Source organism: Polistes dominula, unplaced genomic scaffold (genome assembly GCF_049000335.1).
Source record: "Polistes dominula isolate Pdom_NZ unplaced genomic scaffold, Pdom_raw_medaka contig_15, whole genome shotgun sequence".
Lineage (NCBI taxonomy): Eukaryota > Metazoa > Arthropoda > Insecta > Hymenoptera > Vespidae > Polistes > Polistes dominula.
In genome coordinates this window covers 7,201,288-7,222,241 of record NW_028300915.1, presented here as the reverse complement: position 1 = coordinate 7,222,241, position 20,954 = coordinate 7,201,288, and the positions used below count along the sequence as shown (strand labels likewise).

Sequence of the window (20,954 nt, the reverse complement as noted above, 5' to 3'; positions counted from 1 at the left end):
TTAGAATATTCGAAATTTATTTATATTCGGTTTCTCGCTTTTTCTAATAACGACTACTCCGACAAAAGAAATATCAGCTTGCGATTGTAATAACATTTTTTATATGTAGATTCGTAACCTTTGTATTACGAAGTTTCATTACGCGTGATATATCGACCGAGTGTAGATGTATTAGGAATGAGTTATACGCACGGAGTTTGGATTCGTTTTAATGAAACATCCCTGCTGTTGCTCTAAGTCAACACGATTGTGTTCTTCATTTTCAAGCCATCTTTGTCAGTATTTTCTGAAATAAATTATGTACGTTTTATTAATGTCACGATATTACAATATCTTTGTCAGAATAGGGATTTTAATGTATCCGTCAGTGATAAAAACCTACATTCGTCAGACGTTCATCGAATAGTAGTAGTAAAGTTGCTCATTAGTCATACGATATAATACCTTCGGTTGAAAAAAATAAATCATTTATTAAATTTTCTTTTTTTTTGTTTCAATTGAATACAAATAAAAATACATTGAATACAATTATTTATTGAATAATAAGAATAATATAAAAAAATAATGTTTATGGGAATTGAAATTTGTATAGAAAAGAAAAAGGATGTCTTTTAAGTGGAATGAAAAATGGAAAGAAAATATTTATCAATTACAATCATTTTACCGTGCAATATATAATATTTACATTTGAAAAAAAGATGGAATTTTTTTTTTAATACATTGAAATTTTATATATTATATTTGTAGTGAAAAAAAGGGATCATGTGGTATTTCGAATCGTATGGTTGAATGGTTTGTTTGAACGAATACGGAGATGATAGAGATAAAGAGATTTGGTCAGATTAAATAGAGTCTGAAAGTGGAAAAGAAGAAAGAAAATACGCTCGAAGGAAGAAAACGGAAATCGGAAGGGACAAGTAAGAGAAAAAGGGTCTAGGTCTCCCTTTTTTACGTAGAACTTCTCATCCCACGCTTTCATCTGATGGTCGATATTCGCAGCAACTCGAACGAGCCAACGCCTAGCGCCGGTTCAAATAACTTTCACCGTCAAAGCTATCCAAAGTTTCGAAATTGGCTCGGACTAATTTTAGTTGGCGAACCTTCCGATGCTGTTCAGTTGAAGATCCTCCTTTGAAAATACATCGATCGTTTATACGCCTCGTTATCTTTTATTCTTATTCTTATCCTTCAAAGATACGTTATTTATTTTATAGTTAACACGTATCGAGTTTTTCAGTCGAGGTATAATAACAATTTACAATTATTAAATGATAATAAGATATTTCAACGTAATACGATGAATTTAAATGAAATATCAATTTTTTTAAATTTTATTTTATAATATATATTTGTAATTTCTAATAATATGTATATGTTATTTTTACTTCGTCAAACTACACCATCTTTCCACGTATACGATGAAAGGACACTTTGGAAAAATTTCTTAGGAGTTCGTGTAGAAAGTAGTAGTATAGTATACGTGACTGCGTGTAGGCGCATATGTCGAGCTTCCAAAATAAGGAATGGCTTCGTCTGCAGAAGGGAAGGAAAATCTTGTTTTCTTTCGTTCTTTTCCCTTCTTTTTTCCTTCTACTCCCGTTATTTTGTCTCTTTCTTTCTTTCCTTCCCCTTTTTTTCCCTTTCTGTCTGCCATTCTACTTTTCGGTCGATACTAGCATCAGACGATAACAGCCCAACGTTCTCTGCGTACGTTTTTCTGGGAGGAAGTCTCGTCGTCGACGAATTAAACTCATCATTCCGTCGTCCCTTGTATCATCTTCCTCGTCTACTTCTCTAAATTTGAAACAGACAATTTCTTTTCCTACTCAGTAACCCGCAAAATCTTCTCGTGACGAGCTTTCACCGAGAGAATACTTGAGAAAATTGTGGCCCCCTTCTTACGATCATTTCAATCTGCTTCTCGAAGCGCGTCGTTCGAAGAGATTCTTGAGGTCTCAAAAGAGACGACTTTTGTCGAATTTAAATCTTATGTATCAAGAAGAACATTTCCAAGATATTTTAAAATAGTAGAAAGTAGAAATACATTTTACGTTTAATTCGACTTGAAAATTTACTCGAGAGAACGTCGAGTCTTCTTTTATGGAAACATCTTCAAAAATCGTTGAGCCCAACGTACGTGATCTTCATGTAGAATATCATCGAGACAATTTTCTAATATCCACTTTCTTACTTCTATTATTGGTATGATACGTCATGTATCATTAAATTTCGAATCGATGATATTTTTTAAACACTTTTATTTTTATCGAAGCAATGCCAGTTCTTGATTCTCGTGCCAAGTGTGCTCGATAAATTTCGTTCAAATTTATGATCAAATGTTCATTGTCTTGTTTCCAAAATTAATATTTATCAAGTAAATAAAATCAATTTCGATAGAATTCGTAACTATTATATTATGAAATAATTAATGAAATAATATTAGTATTATTACGAGTTAATTAAATATTTATTTATCTGGGTCAGTTTTAATAATAAACATATACGAAAATTGTACAGTTCTTTTTGACGATATTAAAAATAGGTCGTCGACATTCAACGTATATGAAACATCGTAATAGACGGTCGGTTTTTCGTTACCTCTTCTCAACCGTCGAGCACGTGTTTTTCGAGAAATTATATATATAGGTCAGTAGATCAGTGCGTCGATGTTTCATGCACCGGGTGTTTCTCCTCTTACACACTTTATTTATCGAATAATATATGTCGAAATAAATCGAGTTGTTTAGTTTTATTTAAAAAAAAAAAAAAAAACAAAGAAAAAATATCGAGTTAAGAAGGGAATTCATCCAAATATAAGAAGATATATATTTTTTGACACTTCAGTGAGAACATACTCATTGAACACAAATCGATAGCTCGAACAACTTCCTACGGAATAGTGCCAAGTCACGTGTGCCCGATGTATCGGGTGACCCATTAAAATACGATCATCATCTTGGCAAGAAGAACATTTAGGTTCATCATCTACATTACGTTCTCCTATTTTTCATGTTACTTTTTCGTAATCTGAGATCTTTTCAAAGAAGTACATTTTTGTTCGTAGATAGTAGTAGCACCACCTCGATTACTAACCTACGACTACAACGTTAATTTTAACGTAACATTATCCTCGTAACTCTCTTTTAACGTTAAAGAAGGAATAGAGAGGATAAGGTAAGAAATGAAAAGAGAAAGGGATAGAAAGAGAGAAAAAAAGTTACGTAATAATAAGGAATAATAGTAGGTCCTAACGCGGAATAAGCGTCACGAGAGTCCTGACTTCGGCTAAAGGCCGTTTTCATCCTCGTTATTTAATATTACCCTCGGGGTCTCACCCTACAATTTATGAAACCCGTAATACGCTTTTCCGTCGGCATTAGTAACTTCGAGGTAGAAGGGCACACCCGAAGGCACTACCGTGCTCCCTTTTTGCCAACGTGTAATGATTATGTGAGCCAACCGGGAGAGTAGAGTAGAGAAGAAGAAAAAAAGGAAAAACAGGATGAGGGGGAGAATAGTTGTGTCAGAAGGATAAGGGCCAAAGATGAGAAGGACAAGAAACACGAAAAATACGAGAGGAGGAAAATAATGTACTACGCATGCTCATCATTTACACACGTATATATATATATGTTTACTTACTTGCTACCTTGCGTAAATCGTGCGTGATTTCGCGTAATTGTACTTTTCCGATTTTTATCGGCCCTTTTAAAAAAGGAACCGAGATAAGTTTTCTACCTTTTTCTAAATCTATTCATTCAAACCACACTTCAAATAGCTTGTAGAAAACGTTCAAGTCGGACCGTACCAAATGATAAATGTTCTTACCAATACGATCGGATTTAAGCGTTGAGAGACGATACCGAGCTTTACCGGCTTCTGTTTGGATCCCACGATATGGGTGAACCAAGTGTGAGGACGATTTTTCTTCCAACGATTCCTTAAATCTTTTCTTATGTTTTATGGTATTCCTTGTGACGTCATTATTCTTGTTATCTAACGTTTTCTAGCTTTTATTTTCTTTTAAGGTAAATCGCAATTTATGTGAACTTAACTGTTAATCCTAAAGCGGAAGAAATTCTTCTCTTTCTTTTTTCTTTTTTTTCAAAACTGTTTGTCTTTTCTTTATTTTTTGTTTGTTATAATATTGAAACTTACGTAGTAGGATAAAATGTAAAAAAAAAAATAATATTTAGTAATAATATATTAAATTCTTTTTTCTTATCGTAATTTTTGTCGTATAGCTACAATATTTATAATATAATAATATTATAAGTCTTCTTCACGATAATATAAAATTATTTAATGACAAATGAATTATTATAATTATTTCTTCGGTATAAGGTAACAATTAACATTTTACGAACAATAAGTTTAGAAACGTTAATCTAAGGAACACCTGAACTTATAATTATGTGCATTTGAAAGCGACATTAGAACAACAACTAACGAACGAAACGAATTCCAACATAAGTAAGTGTAATGAAAAATGATTTAACCGTTGATTTGTATTACCTTCTTTATTTGTAAAACATTTTCTAGTTTCTTGCTTATCTCGTACCAGCCATTTTCATGATGGCCATTCGTTAGAGAAGCGCGCGCAATAGATGTCTCCCTTTTAACGATTTCAGTTCAACATTTGCACGTTCTTCGTAGCTTTCTCTGTAGGACACCCACAACCCGTAATTACTCGCGTTCTCGTTCATTATGTTTTTTGTCAAATGCAAGGTTTCGCGAGAAGAAATGAGAGAGGGCGTTATTCTGTTTCTTTAGCGATGCAAATCTTCCATAAAATTTATGCGCCAACCGTGCCGACATTTTTTCTGTTCTTTTTTCTTCTTTTTCATTTCTTTTTTTCTTCTTCTCTCTTCCAACTACCTACCAACGTGCAATTATATACATAATTATAGCATATATACATAATACACTTGTAACTTATTTAGATATAGGATATGAAATCGAGATAGTCTTAGGGGAAAAAACAACGAGAGGAAATTTTTTTCGGAAACAAATGCATATAACAATTACGAGATTTTCATTTTGGTGAATGAAAATAATCAATCTTATCTTTACATATATCTCGTCAAATATTTACTTATAATTACTATTTCTTCGCTATAAAGTAACAATTAACATTTCACGGCCAATAACTTTAGAAACGATTATCTAACGGACACTTGAACTTATAATTATGTGCATTAGAAAGTGACATTAAAACAACAACGAAGAAACGAAGGAACGAAGTAATGAACACCGACATAAAATTAATGTAAAATAATTTAATCGTTGATTTACATTACCTATTTTATTTGCAGAATATTTTCTAGTTTTTTGCTCATCTCGTACCAGAAATGGCCATCGAATGTATTATAAATAATAGTTACTTAAGAATCAACCTAATAGTAATGTTAAATAATTTTTAAATTATGAAATAATCGGTTTCTGTTTCCTTTACATAGTTCATTTCGTGAATGCAAGAATCAGATGTTATCATTTTCGTAAGAATAATATCGGAGTAAAGTAGTTCTTGGCAATCGTATGCTCATCGTTGTAGGCCGTAACAACGACGGAAGTAGCGTTTCAAAGGAAAATAATTTTGCCATAACGTATTTTCAAAAAACCCGTAAAAAGATCTATCTTCAAACATTACTGCTTTACTACCCAATAATTCGTGGAGAAAATGTGCGTTATATTTCACCCGGCTGCTGCTCCCTTAGCCCTTTCACCATTCTTTTCATCCCTTACTCTATTTTTCTTCTATTTCCTCTTTCTATATTTATTTTTCCTCTAACGTAACATCGACAAAATATCCGCTCGATAAAAGTATACGCAATACTCTTGGCTCAATCCATTAATGGCCGTATACTCGTACATTGTCACGATAAATAAATATAGTCACGATAAATAAATAACGTAACAGTCTCGAAATTCATTCTCTACGGCTACTAGAAGAAATATACACGGTGACCTTTAGCCAAAAGAAACGAATTACAATCGATCGACGATACGAAATCTGTTATATTCGAAGAATTTCGAACTCGTTAAAAATGTTACTATTACTACTATTCACGCACATACATACGCGTACACATATATACCTGATTTTATATCTCAATGAACGATCAACTTTCGTTATATTTGATTATTATCCATTATTCTATTGCATATGTTTTTATTTAATTAACTTAACTTCATAACTTATCAGCTGATTTTCTACTTTCAATTTGCCTAATTACTATCAACACGGTGATCGTGACTTATCAACAAACTAATTAATACTTTACATGTGTAGAAAATTTTCCTCTCTCTCTCTCTTTCTCTACTATCTTATCTTAAGATAAAATTTTACTTAATAAAGTAATAAACGGAAATGGTGAACATAGGGAAGTATTTTGTTAGGAAATCTTCATCGAATGTAGACACGCATACCAAGATGTGATAAAGGACTAAACCACGCGACATAGAATAACGGAAGTTTGCTGGATATGTCTCGGAAAGTTGGCACCAAAGAGGGGAGACGGATGAGGGATGAGGGAAGAGGAAAGGTTCTAAGGACCGAATGTCGAGTGTGTCCTACCTACGTGAAACGCATATCCATTTCGGCTCGTATACGACATTCGTACGGTTCCTCGGCAAAAGTTATCTTCCGTTTGCGGTAAGGAGAGTGACACGAGTTCAAACCTGATTTCCCGTCAGTTCTGTACGACAGTTTTGAGACGACTGCTACAAGAGCGTATTACGAAAATGTAGGCTTTGCTAGTCGCTATTGCATGCGAAAATGTCCATCCTGTTTGATCAAAGCATTACTATGAAATATACATGTCCAATCGTAGATGCTAAGTAAAATAGCAAGAAGTTTGATACAATTTACATGAGTAACTTTAAATGCTTGATTTTAAAAGAGATCATGCAATAATTTAAAAATATTTTAATTTTTTCGAATTCTTAAAAACTTCATCAATTTCCTATTTCTAATAATTATAAAGATGGTCACTGTTCATAATCTCTGTACTTACAATCAGCAATTTTTAAGGAAAGAATTTCTGATAAACATAATATCATGTAATATAACTCATTAACTAACTATTGTAAAGTATGATCTGCAATTTATTTTATAACGATGCATATATAATTGCATTACAACATGTAAATATCGTTCTATTATTTTTCGATCTTTGAAACTTTATAAAACATTTTTCCCCTACGATGTATTTTCTTTTTTTAATTTGATTTTTCGAATTTATATTCGAATTAACGATAAAAAAATCAAAAACACTTGGTTGATAATTAGTTTTAAAAAAACTCGCTAACCGATGTGAAACAGACAAAAGTAGCTTTTTACATTAAGCTTGAAAGTCACTCCAATTTTGTATGATCCTTTCGTGTGTATTTAGCGGTTTAGGAAACGTCATTCGCACGCTTTCGTGTGTATAAGAAGAGCATCTGCGCAAACGTAGCTTATTTACAAAAGGCATGTTACCAGGAATGTGCACAGGTGTGCTAATAATTTCTTAGGATACACACGCCTCGCTATCTTGGCGATGTTTACAATTAGTTTCATTATGCTTAATTAGACTTTCCTATAATACGTTTAAACCACTTTTCACTTGTTACGACATCGATCGTGTTGATTAATTGACAATTTCTTTTTTCCTATTTCAATATTTAAACATAGGTAAAGAATAGGTTGAACGAATATTTGATTAAATTAAAATTAATGAAATATCTTTATTTATCAATGAACCAACTCTCTATCTTAGAAGTTTCCAACAGATTACACGTAATCGTCTTAAACATAGGTAGAGTTAGTATATAGGAAGATAATTAAGCAACCGTTTACATAATAATTATGGTCTCTATCTCAGTGTACCTAGTACTAGAATAGTCATAAATTGAAGTAAAAACTTATATAATCACTCGAAAACATAGCAGCAAACTTACCAAGAGCTGGTATAATTACAATTTATTAAAAGACGGAACCCTTGGTATACGGGTCATAGTTTACAAAAATTAATCTTTCTTACAGCGATAGGTTGACTACACTTGCGTCTAACTTTTTCTACGTATGTACTACTTATTGTTATAACGTTTGTAAGTAGTACGAGCCGTAAGACGCATCAAGAAGCAATAACACCAAACTGGCAAGTAAGAAAGATACTCAGATAAACGTAGAAAATTTGTAAGCTGTAATACCGATAAGTTTAAATGATGATTAAGTAAAGAAGGAAGTGAGGGTGAATAAAAGAGAGGCTCGACATGTTTCTCTGTTACTTGTATGCGCATGCGCCTATACGTACTGTGCCATAGTAGTTAGTAATTAATTGGTACATCAAAGAAAAGGATGCTTGGCTTGATAAAGCTTTATGCTTAAAAGAACTTTCGTCTTTCGTAGATTTAACGTCAACCAACGGAAATTCTCTCCTTAAATGTTACTTTACTAATACGACGCAACCCTAATAATATATTCTATTATATATTTATTTAAAAAGTTTACACATTAATTTTATTCATTTTACGATAAGATGTAATATTTTCGAAATTTGAATTTATAAGTAGGTACTCAAAAATATTTTCAATCCTTTCATCATGCACGAATACGTCCGATTTTATACTAGTAGTAATTGTTACACAATTTTAAAGTAATTTTAACTCTTATCAAATTTACGTATTTTACAAGTGAAAATGTGCTTAAGTTTCCGACATATGATTTTTGTTTTCGAATGGATATAAAGAAAGAGAGAATAAAAGAGAAAGACATTCCAAAAATGATTTTCTCACGGTAACCCAGACTATATTCGAAGGCGAACTGTTATATGCACAACTACAAGTAGAGACTTATATAAAATATCGTTACCCTACTGGGTGTAAAATCTCCTAGGTATCGTTTGTTCCGACCCTTCTCCCCTTTTATGTCTTCCCCTTTCTATTTTAACAATCTCATTCCTCATCTATTAATTATTCTCCGAACACGTTCCCTACATCATAATGAAATTCATTTCTGTTTCGGAAGTTATTAATTAGTGATTTTACTGAAAAAATTTTCAAATAATTTCATTATCGAAAAGCGCGTAATCAAATAATAATCGTAAATGAATCTTTGAAAATTTATTTATACAACAATAAAAGTATTGAAACGTTAAAAATTATAATAATCGAATACGTTAGTTTATTCAATGACGTGTCGTTAAGTTTATAGAATGCTATTAACTTGACAAAAAGAACTTTTTAATAAAATGAGAAAGACTCTTAAAGGACCGAGTTTTAAACTGCCGTAAAGTGAAAACTATTTGAAACTACGATGATCTTAGAAATTAACGTATTCTCTATCTTCCTCTTTAGTTCGTAAAACTAGTTTTAATGAACGTTGTCAACTATAAATCTGTCGACGTTAGACGATATATTATTCTTGATAATTACGAATCTTTACGTTCTCTACGACCATTTAATTAATCTTAAATCACTTTAGAAAAGCATTAAATTCAATAGTTTTATTGATTTCATTTTAATGTTATTTGATGTGTTAATTGAACGATAAATAATCAAAAGTATTCATACATTTTGAAATATGAATATAATACAGGTAATATTATTTTACATGAGTAAAATTGTTGGAAAATATATTTATCTATGCGACCATGGGGCTATACCTATACAATTTTGTATATTCACAAAATTTACAATAGTATTATATATAAACATTCAATTTATAAAATGTTGATTTTCCATATACAGCAATTCCGATATAATATTATATCAAACAGGAAAATATATATATTGGATTGAATAATTAATTTCATTTATAAAAAAAAACAATAAAAAATATCTACTTTCATATTAATCGATAATTATTATTAAACATAACGCGTTTCTATATTACGAATTAATGATTATATTCAAGCTAGATATTTCTCGTATACTATTATATAATAGAATAGAAACGTAGAGAATATTAGAGAGAGAGAGAGAGAGAGAGAGAGAGAGAGGTGGTGGTGGTTTCTATTCGATTCAACGATACAATAGGCTTCATAACTGGTTTTCTTCTATTGGTTCGTGGGGGTCGAAAGAGAGTCCTGAGGCAAATCCCAGTCCTTAACTAACAATTCCCTTTTAGACTTTTTTCGTAAACGTATCGTACCTTTCTCAAGTCTTCGTTCGTTTTTCCTCCCCTTCTTCTTTCGAAAAGACTGACATTTTGCGTTACGATCACTGCCGAGACCAGCGAGCTTCATGAAATATGGTTAACTTAGTGGAAGATATTAGGTTTGCTCTCAAATTAGACCGCTCGCCGTTGCAAAGAGGGAAGATACCAAGGCTCCCTTCTCTCAGCGGGACCACTATACAACCCTCGACGCGCGTATGCTTCCTCATCGCGTTTCTACTCTTTGAAAATTGCAGCAAAATCAACCCAACATATATAGCCCTATTACGTACGTTCTAGTCTGCCTAATGAAATTCTTTTCTTTTATGAGATTTCACTTTTTCCCAACATATAATTTTAACTTTACTTTTACTACTAAATTCTTCTTAGAAAAATGCATCAAGTTATTTTTTCTTAATGAACCTGTACTATTTTACAATTCATTTTTTATATTTTGGAAAATCAAAATTGATATTATTGTTTGTTTATTATACGATAAAAAGACTATTCCTTAATCAAACAAGTAAACAAAAAAAGCATACGATTAATGATGTTTACTTTTTCTAAATTTTATTCATTTTTCTCATTAAAAATGTTTACTCTCGCGAACGGTTATTTGTTTTTGTTTTTCATTATTTTTTTACGTATTTGTCTGTAATCGTAACGTCACAATATTTTCTGTACCATTTATCATTTATCACGGATAAAAAAAGAGAAATCGTTCGACTGATAAATAGTTAAAAAAAGAAAAAAATGATAGTTTCCATTTGATCGAAGAAAACATATACCGATTGACGAAAGAGAATGTAGAGCGATATGAGGACATAAATCGCATTATCAAAAGCAACATAATCATCGAAACTGGTAGGTGGATAAGTTGGTGGGTTAGACGTAACGCCGTTATAAACTTCCGTGGGGGCTATAAATTTCTTTCCGAGTCACTGATCCGCAACGATCCTGGCCGATCTTCGCTACATCTGGCAAACTTCCAAAAAATTAATGCTTTAAAGCTGAGATGTAGATACGTGTACTGACAATGAAAGGGAGATAAAGTAAAAAGAAAGAATGAGGAGAAGATATGTAGACGTGCGTAAAGATGAAGACGGATGGACAGACAGAAAAGAAGAAGAGAAACAACAAAAAAGAAAAAAAAGAGATAGAAAGAAAGTATAAAAAAAAGAAGCAGTTGCAACGGCGACTCATTCAAATTATGACTCTTTACAGATTAGTGAAAAGGATAAAGGAAGAGAGAAAAGGAAGAGAAGAAAAAAAAACTGAAAGAAGGATGGAAAGCTAGCTCGGATTCTGAATTCGTACAAATCTTAGACGAGCGTTCCACTTTCTGAGCGCATATCAAAACACTCGCATCGTTCTTCCTACTCGTGAAACGTCTAATTTGATTACAAGAAAGTGGGAAGAAACACGCGGTCCAAAGAGGAATAAAAAAAAAATAAGAAGGAAATGGGGTCTACAGAAAGCTTTAGCATTTCTCGAAATTTGTTTTCATACGATATGCTGCACTAAAGGAATCATCGTTCAGATTGTGTAATCATGCAAATCCAATTTATTTGCGAATATTATTTGTTCAATTTTCATTTAGAGATGGTCTTTTTCTTCTACGTTTCTTTTCTTTCGCTCTATTTCCCTTTGGTTTTACTTTTGATTAATATAAATATTTTACTTTTATTCAATCTTGCTAAATATTTATCTTCCGATTTAATAACCTTCACTCATTTATTATGTGTATATATTTATATTATTTTCAGGTTTCTTCAAGTCTTATTGATTTCTTTTTCCTTGCACTATGATTAAAAAATTTTTTTTTTATAGAAAAAAAAGGAAAATGAATTTTTCTCGAAAATATTACGTAGCGTTATATCGAAGCTTTTCGAACGCGATTATTTTCAAATAGACGTTATATCAATCATTTATTATTGCGTAGAAATAGGGCACCCCTCGCGATTTTATATAAACAGATTTGTCAACATTTCTTTGTTTGTCTATCTCTCTTTCTCTCTCTTTGTTTCTCTCTAAGATAACAAGAAGAACTTTCTTCCGTGCTTTGCAGAAAGCGCAAATGGCTCGCAGACCGTGCCGTGCCGTGCCGTGCCGTCTCATAAACATTTTCTTCGACTTACATTAGTTTGAACGTAGATAAACCAGGCCAGTTATAATTAACCATCTTCCGTATCTTTAATTCGGGCAAATAAGAACAACAAGAGGAGGAAGAAGAAGAAAACCCAGGACAAATGCAATGAACAAAATGCTAAAGCAAAAGTTAGATCTTTTTAATATTATTTCATTTTTGTCTTTTCTCTTTCCCACCATCTTCTTTTCTTTTCCAATAATTTTTTTTTGCCTTCCTCCCTTTTATTTCCAATTAATAGAAACAACTTTGCTATTAAATATATATATATATATATATATATATATATATATATATATATATATATATATCGATACAAGGCGAAGCTCTCGCTTTGCCGAAGGCAGGAACAAACAAACGAGCACCACCAACGACGACAGGAGTAACAGCAAGTATCGAACTAGCTGGTCGATCGACACCGACCCAGATTCACTGTGCGGCTAGATGCTTGTTAGTTAGGTTTAATCGTGGATTATCCAACTTTAAAAGCTCGCGGTTGTGCTGAACCGACGACCGTGTATATAAAGTAGAAACGTAATAGAAAGTTCTGCAATTAGAGAGTGTGATTAAAAAAGATTCGACGCCCGTTTTCCTTGGCAAAAAAGACCCTATGTGCATGCATCTAAATAGTCACAAGAGACACGTTTTCAACGAGATTGTTCTAATCAACTTTCTTTCTTGTGGTCTTCTCTTTCCGAAATTCTTATTTTTGTTCTAAAGTTATTATTATTTTCTTTCCTACGTAATATGAGTTGAAAAACCCTGATTTTGTTTTGTATTTTTTTTTTTTTCATTATATTTGAGATAGGTCAATTTTTGCATATTGTAACAGAAAAAAAAATCAAACAGATGGAATTCTATTGAAATTGGTCCATTGTAAAATTCCTTTTTCACTGGTTCACTGGTATAGTTCACGATAGAATGTAATAAATATCATATAATGTATTTAGTTTAATACTAAATTCGATTTTAATGGAAAGTCAATATAGAAAATGATTCGTCTTTAATTTTACGAAAAATTTATCTACCTTTAAGAAGGATACTGTGAAATCTTATGAAAACCAAAATTGAAGTTTGTTTTCAAGACTTATAACGTTGCCAAAGGTGTATTCATACAATTTTCGTTGTATAAGAAATTCGTGAAAAAAAGGTTTGCGTTAGCGAATGAGTTTTACGTAACGAACCAATCTTGTATCCTAAGATAAAGTAAGGTGAAAAGAAGTAAAGATTGTGAGGGTTCACTTTGATTATCTGAAACTTTAACAAGATGAGAAGCAAGTTATGGACAAAATAAACGACGATGAAGATGAAGAAGAAGAAGAAAAAGAATCGAAAATTCGTATCAAAGTTCGTCTAATAATAATAATGACGATAACAAGGCGGTAGTGTAAATCTTCGGAGAAAATTGCGGTAAGAATAAATTGGAACCGTACGTCGCTTCTGATCGATCAACGGCATTGTTAATCGTTCGTTAATATTCTCCGAGTAATTAGTCTTTGCACGATACGCTATTTCAAAGACCAAGTTTGCTTTGCTTGTACACTCCTTCTTTTCTTACTCTCTTTCTCTCTCTAGGTCTCTATAGAGCTACGCCCAATTCAGAATTTAAGGGGGTATTTGATATAGAAGCCTAAATTTTAGGCATTTTTCAAACTAAGATAAAAAAAAAATGAAAAACATTTTTAGTACCTATTTTTTTATATAATATTTATTAACACTTTAAGAATACAAAAAAAAAATCGTGAAAAAAAATTCCTAGAAATACAGGCCGGTGAAGTGAGGGCTACAAAAAAAAACTGTGCACTCTGGTTGACATGATTCCAACCCTTGTAGTGATCTGAAACACAAAAATTTGGAAAATTCTTAATCAGTAAAGATGTCGCTATTGGGTGACCTGTAGCCAAAAAAAGAATTCACAAAATGGCGTCATAAAAAAAATGTTTTTTTACTCCCTTTTTTTGTCCTTTTCGAATTTTTTAAAAGTACTCAAAATTGAAATTTTCTAAAATCCAAGGGTCATCCGATAGAGAGATGTATAAAGAAGATTCCCGCCAAATTTTAAAGAAATCGGTTGGGTAGAACTTGAGATATCATGTCAACCACCTCGAAAAAAGTAGTTTCGAGAAAAACACGTTCAAAGTTTCGCATAATAAGGGTAGAATACAGGATACTGCGTCACTAAAACAGCTATATCTCCGAAAATAATTTGAATTTTTAAATATCCTTTTAAGGACATATTCTTAAAAGGTTAAGCTTTGAAAATATGAAAAAAATCGATTTTTTCAAATTTTTAGACCAGAATCCCCCCTTAATACAAGCACCGGGCAGAAGCTTTACTTAATCTGGATTTACTTTGGAGACAGACTACGTCTTAACAAAAAAAAAAAAGAAAGAAGAAGAAATGACTTTCTTTCAGCTTACTTCGACTTTACACAAGATATTTTCTTTATCTTTTATCTTATGAAATACAAGATGGAAATTAATCATTTATTTCTATTACGTATAACCAATTTATGCAATGTATTCCTTTAATCAATGTATCGATCAATTTGAATCTACACACCCACGTTGTGTTTGGTTAAATCTTGAACTTCCCGGTGCTAATAAACTTCCTGTTAGAATCAAACATATCCATTAGAGAGAATCGAAGTTAAAGCACGTAGTCAATGGAGAAAGTTCTGATCGGAATGATTTTCGTTCGATCTTAAACTATGCATTTCGTAGGTATAGGGAGAGTTTTGAAATACGTGACTAGTTGTATTATATATATATATATATATATATATATATATATATATATATATATATATACACACATGTATATCCAAGGTTAAGTAAAGGTAACGAGGTAAACGCATAAAATTTATGGATGGTGTATTCATGATCCGGGAGAATATTAATGCTCGTGATGGCTTATAGGGTATTACCACATGCAAACGGAGAAGGATGGATGCCTTAGTAATAATGTACACGTGTTCACTTCTAGGTATTGGCTTTGTGAGAAAAGGCGAGAGATCTGCATCGGATATTGTTAAATTGTTTAACTAAATCATTTTACAGTTTCTCATAAGGTACATCAAGACTTCTGCGATGTGTACTAACCACTTTGACCGTAAACACATCATAAAGGAACGGGAACATACTTGAATCGTTTCGTCTAAACTAGCACATCTTTTCTGAACTATATTTAATATTATACGTCGTTATACTTTTTTTTACTTTATCTTACGATCACGAAACAATTTATTCGATAATATAGGACTAATTTATTTTGTTACTTCATCATATATTTTTTAAGAATACTTTTCCAATATGCTATATGTGTATCAGAGATTTGTTTCTTTTTTTTTCATTCTTTTTCTATTTAATTAAATATATTTTATTGAAATATTTATTAATAATTACTAATAATTAAATAAATGATATTTTATTTCTCTGTATTTTCATAATCTTCGAGTATATAAATCATCGTATTACTTATCTTAAGAATCACTTACAAAAGGTTTAATCGTATCCCGTTGATGATTATTCAAATCCCTCGATTAATGGACGTTATCTTTCCGAACTTAGTTACGGTTTAGAAAGTTGTGTACCTCACGTATAGTCTCCTACTATGTATATTTCATGGTAATTTAACTGTTAACCATAATCCCCGATACGGGCATGAATTCGCACGGTTGTACCACCGAGCGTCATCCTTAAGAACATTTCTTATTGTTATAAAAAGTACTCTTACAAACTCCTGTATATTTGAATTAAACTTGAAATAGATTTTTTCTAATTTTCTAAAGACGAAGTATTAGTCGTTCATTCTAATGCAATATGATTTAGAAAAATAAAACTTAAACTGCATTTTTTTTCTTCCTTCTGTTACAGGTAAGTTGGAAAAAAGTTGACTTTGCCGAGGTAACGCGTTCTGGTTACGAAGATTCAAAGGTCGTGGAAAAGTAAGTAAAATATGATAGACGAAGATAGAAGTGTAATATATCCCAGGTAAATCTCGTTAACATTATCCTCGATGTCACATTGTTCAAAAAAAAAACTTTCAATTCCATTAATGATGAATACTTTTCTACCATAATATTGAGAAGATAAAAGAAAAGATTCTTTTTCTTTGAAAATTTGTTTAAATTTTGATATTTCTTTTTTGATATCGTAAAAATATATATGTAATGTCGGTAAAAATTTTTGAAAGATATCAATAACTTCGAAACTACTGAAACAATATAATACAATCTTATTGGTAGAATTCTTGTGAAGATAAATACGACAAAAGTTCGACTATACTGTTATACCTAAAATGTAACGATATGGTTTTTTCTTTGCTAAAACTTTTCTCTATTTAAACGGCAGCTTTAAGGAAAAGTTTTCGAAAAATGAGTGTATTTCTTTGGAGATCGGTAGAAAGAAAATCTTACTTGCATACCTTACGAAGAAAGACAGAAACTAAGTCAGGCAGAAGTTTTTTTTAAATGAGAAAATATTTATCCACGAGAAGAAAAGTATTCAACGAAGGATATGATCGTTTAAGAACCAACACTAATTTGAGAGTATAATTTCTAGAAAGAGAAAGAAACTATAATATGTAGACGTTCCTTTGTCATTCATGTAATTCATATTATTAAACAAAAGTTATAACAAATGGTAACTACACTCGTAATGAATTTAAAAGTTTCAAAATGTCTGGATTAAAACCAATAAGATTTAATATCATTTTGACCAAACGAATAAAACCTGATTTTTAAAGAATTATTTTCTCTAAAATTAAAATAACTATTAAAAATATTATTTCTTTTAAATTTTCTTTACCGATTCTTTAGCAATATAATCATTTTTGAAGTAAAAACTTCTTTAGAATAGGTAGTGATTTGAAAAAAATGAAACGCGGGTGGTTCAGGCAACGGAGCGGTAGATAACGAGGCAACGGAGCCTGTATACAGATAGGCAACGGAGCTTGTTTACGGATAGGCAACAGAGCCTGTATACGGATAGGCAACGGAGCGACGGGCCACTATGCAAGGGCCACGATATTTAGTAAGAAGAGAAATAGAGACAAACATATTGGATTGAGCCTACGAGAGAATGAGACAGAATATAACTATATAGTTTTTCCTATTCTCGGTCTTCTCTTTATGCTCTGCTTCATAGTTATCGCTCCTAGTTGTATATGTGTGTGTTTGTGTGCGACTGCATATTACGAAGCGTGGACACATATAGAATAATTTCGATACTATACCTGTTTGTAGGTAGGAGCGATAGAAGCGTAGAAGAATAAACAGAGATAAGCACGTAGGTATGCGACAAAAGAATAAGGTCCAAACGAACCGACGGTCGAAATAAAGAAAGAAGGTATGAAGTCTGTCTTTGTAAGTTGCATAAGTGTGTAAGTCTGTGTGAGCTGCAAGGTATATATATACATGTCATGTCTTTTCTATTGTTTTCTATTCTATTTCTATTTTAAAAAATTTTTCTATTTTATTGAAAAATTAATATTTAATTCTTTATTACGCAAATATTATCATTAATAATTATGAAATGTATAGAATATAATAATTGTATTGTCTGCAATATTATACAAAAAAGAAGGATTTCTAGATACATCAGAGAAAAAGAATTAGATAACACTGTAGAATACATTAGGAGCAGTTGATAAATTCCATTCAAAAGCAAGTAAATTACTGTCACATTTTAAGTCGCATATAAGAAAATTATATTATTAATTGTAATATTTGCGCATTTAAGAAACATATACTAATGTTTCAATAAAATAAAAACATTTTTAAGATGTTGAATGCACAGCATGAATCGGTGCAGCTTACCACGGGGTTGAAATTTGAGACTCGTAGTGTACACAGTTCGATAAGCTGAGAGAGCGATACGATTCAATGCATTTTTTTTATTTTTCATTGATCAGATCATTATTTAGACGAGAGTATTTAGAAAAAAAAAGTTTGTGGTCCAAAGAATAAAGACGAGATATGTTATAAGTAATAAGGGTCTCGAAGTGTGGCAGGCTATAGAGTTGATAAAACATTCCTAGACAATATCTTTATCAGATCTCTCATTGCATTTTACCAGAACCTTCGTTCAGTCCAGCAGTATTTTCCATATGTTTTTCTTAACGTCTTTATTTCGTTTATTCTAAAATGTTTGTTCGCATCGCAAGAATGTAGATGAAAACGGGAAATTGAAAACCATACTAACAAAAAAAATTGTATACCTGAGTTTCACAAAAAGGATTATTTATATTTACTTAATTTCTGACGAATTATATTTCCTTTGATAAACATCCCACAATTTTGGTGTTAATTCATAACTATCGCATTCAGCATTCAATTTTTATTGCTTGAATTGGGAAAAGTGTACTTTTTATCAGCTATGCCACCCAGAGACCATACCGGTGATCTTTATTATATGTGGTAATAATATTATAATAAATAAATCCTACAAATATCTTACTCTTGAAACTGTGCATTCGTCTCATTCTCTCGAAACTTACATTTTTGAAGGTTTCACTTCTAACACGTGTGATCTGCACACATGATTTTTTTGTAGGTGGACGTGTAAAGGACATATGAAGGTCATAAATGTTTTTGTAAACGGAATCATATATTTTTTATCGCATCATCTGATGCTCTTTCATATTATTTACAAAAAAGTATTAACCTATCTATGTAAAATTATTATTATTTTAGAAGATATTTAAATTTTTATGTCTATTTACAAAAGAGGTTCAATGTGGGACCATTTGCATCAGAACACTTCCTGAATCGAGAAATTAATGACTCATTAACGTTTCTTAATGTATCTGATGTTATTTTCTTGCATTCATTGTCGATACTTCAAATTGATCATTTTCAATTTAATTGATTACGTATATATATATATATATATTAGGGAGGATCAAAAAAATGAATTATTTTTCTTTTTACAAGTTCCACGGAAAAATGGGTTGCTAGACACCTTAAAAAAAATCTCACCAAATATGAGCTCTTAATTTCAATAGAAAGATCCTCCGCATCCCAGTTTTTTATTTTTTTCTCAGTCCAATAGAATAAAATTCATACCTCATCATTAATTGATTGTACAGAAAAATGTTCTGGAAGAATTTTGTAGAAATTTAATGCTCTATAAAAAAGGTATCTTATATTTTTTCCGTAATCCTCACCATTTGAATGATATTGAAGATTTAAGTTTGATTATTTTAAGACAAATTTCATTTTTTTTCTTTTTTTTGAGAATTTTATAACTTGACAATAAATAACTATTATGAAATGCGCAATACAAATTTTTGTATGAAATTAACTGCTCTATAAAAATGGTGTTTTATGTTTTGACGATTAAATTAAGCGTTCAAAAGATATTCATCATCAAACTTTCATGTGTACTGATTTTTGTCTCTGAATATCTTATATATAGTAATATATATATAATATTTTGTCTTTTTATTTAGTTTTTAGTTTAATCGTCAGAAGTGTAGAAGAAATTTCAATAAATTTATTCAATAAACAATATTTGTTGTGAACTTATATTCGACGAGTTTTACAAATTGAGGTCGCTTCGGGCGAAAAGCTCGATCGTGCTTTATGCGAGAATCCAGTCGTGTTTGTATTCAACGGTGATGTTCGGCACCCCCATAGGGAACAAAGCTAAAACCGACTTGGCTCCAACGAAAGACGCTTTGTTCGTTCTCGCCATAAAGCATTGTCAGGTGCATGCTCGTGCCACGGTTTGCGCGGGTGTTAAGGCGAATATGTTGCCGACAAAGACAAATACACGGTTGTTAGTATACCAAAGCAATTTTTCCCAGCAAGCTGGACCAACAAGCTCTCTACCTTCCACCTTCGCAAATTCTCTCGACTTTATTCTTTAACGCGACATAATAAAGAAACTTGCCCTTTTCAGGGATTATCTCTTCGTTAACACCTTAAAAAAACGTTAAGCGCTTTTTATGGATTTTCTTACTTTCCAACTTCTTCTTATCTTTATTACTAAAATCTCAGATTTTATACGTTTATCCGTCTTATTTTTATTTTTTTAAATAATTACTTATCTGTTAGTACGAAATGCTGTTTTTTCTTTTTTAATGTGGAAAATTATGACATATTTATATTACGCGAGAGAATATATACATATGTTTAAAATATATAACGTTCGTAAAAAAAGAAAAAACATGTTACCGTTTTCTATAAATTTTATTTGAAATTATTTTAGTATTTTTAATACGCGCTAATAATTATTAATTTTAATTATTAATTAAAAAGTTGGCTTTTTGATTTATCTATTAACATTCTACATACATAATTCGGAGAACTATTAAAGATACATGAATAAACAGAAACGGATGTTATAAGACGTGCACAATAGAGATTCAATAAAATAGAAGATTGCATATAGTGTCCTTTTCCAACATTGATTCTGTCTGCGTCAATACATCTCCAGCGATGAACTTCTTGCTTATTTGACTACGCTTATTGCTTGTCTTGTGTGACTTTATAGCGTATCGGTTTAAATCTTCTCCGAAAATCGAAACTGGTATTTTCAATGGTATTTTCATGAGAACGAAGTTGAATTGTTTAAATTCAAGTTCGTATCTTGGATAAATAAAATTGTTCATTTCTATAAATAAATTATTGAAAAACTTTTAAACAAGAACTAAGAGAATTGGAC

The 20,954-nt window shown here is 31.4% G+C and overlaps 1 protein-coding gene across 6 annotated transcripts in view; it reads left to right on the top strand.

The window, feature by feature from the left end:
- Window positions 1–20,954, top strand: part of LOC107070354 (furin-like protease 1) — a 239,171-nt gene that overhangs the window by 127,400 nt on the left and 90,817 nt on the right. The gene's annotated exons all lie outside the window — the stretch shown is intronic.